The sequence below is a fragment of the Pteropus medius genome, unplaced genomic scaffold (genome assembly GCF_902729225.1).
Source record: "Pteropus medius unplaced genomic scaffold, Ma_sr-lr_union100, whole genome shotgun sequence".
Classification (NCBI taxonomy): domain Eukaryota; kingdom Metazoa; phylum Chordata; class Mammalia; order Chiroptera; family Pteropodidae; genus Pteropus; species Pteropus medius.
Genome location: NW_024340849.1, coordinates 41,055,243 through 41,058,220, shown reverse-complemented (window position 1 = coordinate 41,058,220; position 2,978 = coordinate 41,055,243). Strand labels below are relative to the sequence as shown.

General features: G+C 35.5%; 1 pseudogene; it reads left to right on the top strand.

Annotated features, from left to right (window-relative positions):
* Positions 1-1,634: 1,634 nt before the first annotated feature.
* Positions 1,635-1,753, top strand: LOC120589913 (uncharacterized; annotated as a pseudogene).
* Positions 1,754-2,978: the final 1,225 nt, after the last annotated feature.

Below are 2,978 nucleotides of genomic sequence, written 5' to 3'. Positions count from 1 at the left end.
TGATCATCCTGGCCTGCGCTTAGCAAGAATCCTGTTAGGTCAGTCTAACAAGAATTCCCCCTACCCTTCATGTCTTTTCTTAGTAATTTGCCATCCACTGACCTCTCTCAACCTGCTCCCTGGCTATAAATCTCTGCTTGTCCTTGTTTTAAGAGTTTAGCTTGATTGCTCTACCCTATTGAGATAGTCTTGACACCAAATAGTCCTGAATAAAGTCTTCCATACTGTTTTTAAAAAATGTAAGAATAATTTTAACAATATACAAATATAAACATGAACATGTTAGAGAATTTTTTCTACTCTCGTTACAAGAGGGCTTAGGCAGATGACATAACAGATTCAACAGGAAAGTCAAAACAGTACAATTTTATATTTAAAAAAACTGCTGAGATAAAATGCACATGAAGACAAAACTGGTTTTTTTAGACAAGAGGGTAGCTTAAAATCACAGGAAAGTATTTGCATATCTCAGTTATCTACAACTGGAAGAGTTGCTAAGAAGCTCAAAGATAGTGAACAGGGCTAGAATCTGATTACCTGGGAGGATGTGCTACAGAAAATACATAGTTTTTCAATGAGCACATGTAAACAAAAATCCAGAAATAACCTTTTTTTAAGAAGTTTAAAGAGAGTTTATTCAGATAATGATTTGCAAACCAGGAAACAGCACTGGGAGGGAACCAAAGCAGAGGGGATAGAGCAGGGTTTATAAAGGCAAAAGTTGCAAGGAGCTATGAATCAAAGAGGTGGGTTGCTAGGGAAAACAAGACCATAAAGTTACATCATTTGCTTTCTGATTGGTTCAGACAACCAGACTTTTAATGGTTGGCTGATTCGGTGCTCAAGCAAGTGGGGTTCTGAGGTGAGAACAATGGGTAATATATGATTAAGCATTTATAAACATCCTAGTGTCAGCTCACGCCTGTAGAACAAAAAGGCTGTCTTTGATTACACAATCATAGTACAAGGAGTATTATTTAACAGTGATGCAAGGAGTACAATTTTTCAAGCAGTACAATCAGCACAACAGGGCTGCTGGCTCTTCATGCAGTTCTGAAGTCCAAAAGGGCAAGCACCTTCAGGGCTCAATCTGTAAAAATTCAAATATTGGGCCACAAAATATGAATTTAAAGTTCTTATAAATCATCACACAATATTTTTTTCTACATATCAACTGCAGAAAACCTCAGATTTAGTTCATGAGCTTAGGCTCGTCTCTTTCTATATCATTCCCTTAGATAAAGTATTCTATTTTATTGGTTAAATTCTCCTTCTCATACTGATAATCTCAAAACACATACTTCTATAATGTCTTTCTGAAGACATTATGTATGTTATGTTCACTCTGCATTTTAATGTTTTATTAGGTATCTATAATTGAAAGTTCAAACATCATGTCAAACTTCAAGTGTATAAAATTAATATCTCTGTGCATCCTAGAAAATTAGACATAGTTTTCAATATACCCACTTCTGGTATTGTTACAACCATTATTCCAGAAACCCAGAATTAATGTCTCAGAATCATTTTAAATCTAATTTATGCTTCATATCCAACAGTAATTAGTTTCTGCTTCTTTTTCCAACAAAGTATTTCTTAGATGCAAGCTTTCCATTCTCTTTTATTATTCACTTAGCTACGGCCATGCTACCCTGAACAAGCCTGATCCCATCTGATCTCGTAAGCTAAGCTGGGTCAGGCCTGGTTAATACTTGGATGGGAGACCACCTAGGAAGACCAGGTGCTGTAGGCGTAAAAAAATAAAAAAAATTTAAAAATAAGGGATTATAAACTGACAAGGTCCTTGCAATCTTGAGGTCAACCAAGAGTTGCCTTGCCTAAGAAAAATATATATATATATATAATATATATATATATATAATTCACTTAGCCTTAAATTGTTTTCTAGTCTTTACTTCCTCATTTCTATCCCTACTAATTTCATGTATGGCTACTAAATTGATCTCTGTAAACCCACTTTCAGCATGTAGCATAGATATTGTTAAGTACACCACATACAAAATTAAATAGGTGTGGTACTTGTATTTTTCAAAGATGGCTTGCAACAATATCTCCATATGCTCTCCTTACTACATGATATTCCTTTGTGATTGCCTCAATCAACAGAGTACTGTGGAAGTGACACTTTGGAAGTGACATCCAAGGTAAGGCCTCAAAAGGTAATATAGCTTCCACCTGGCACTCTTTCTCAGATACTTGCACTTGGCACTCAGCCTCCAAGCTGTAAGGAAGCCAAGACAGAGAGGCCACATGGAGGCATTTTGGCTAACAGCCTCAGCTGAGATTCTATCTGCAAATCAGCACTAATGATCAGACATGTGGGTGAGGAAGCCTCCACTATAACTCCAGTCCCAGCCCTACCTGAAAGCCAACACATAAAAGAATCCAAGTGAGGATTGCCTAGCAAAAGCCAGTCAACTCCCAGAACATTGACAGATAATGTTAACTATTGTTGTTTTTTATGCTACTACATTTGGAGTAGGCTATGCAGCAATGACTAAACAATACTGTAGGGCAGGCACTACAATCATAATTCAGGTTTTTTTATGGCAAAAGTAGGCAGTGCAGAGATTATAAATTGTTGAATTAATAACACTAATAGCATATTGAACTGTGAATTTCTTGAATGTAGTGATCATGTTGATTATCTGAATACTAATTATTTGCTATAGTGACTGGTCCATATTAAATGCACAGAAAAATAGTGTTTAAATGATTAATTGAATATATAGGACTACATGCAGATTTTACTTGGTTAGCTTGATTGGGCCTTGAAATAATAGTGGCTCTGAATTATAACTATAAACTATAACTTTGGGGATTGTTTCTTTGGATTGTTTTGTTTCTTTACCTTGAAGATTAAAGAATCATTCTTAGAGGTCTCTCAAATACCAAATTTTCAGAAATAGGTCCACTTAAAAGTCAGATTTATAATGTAATAAATCCTGGTATAACAA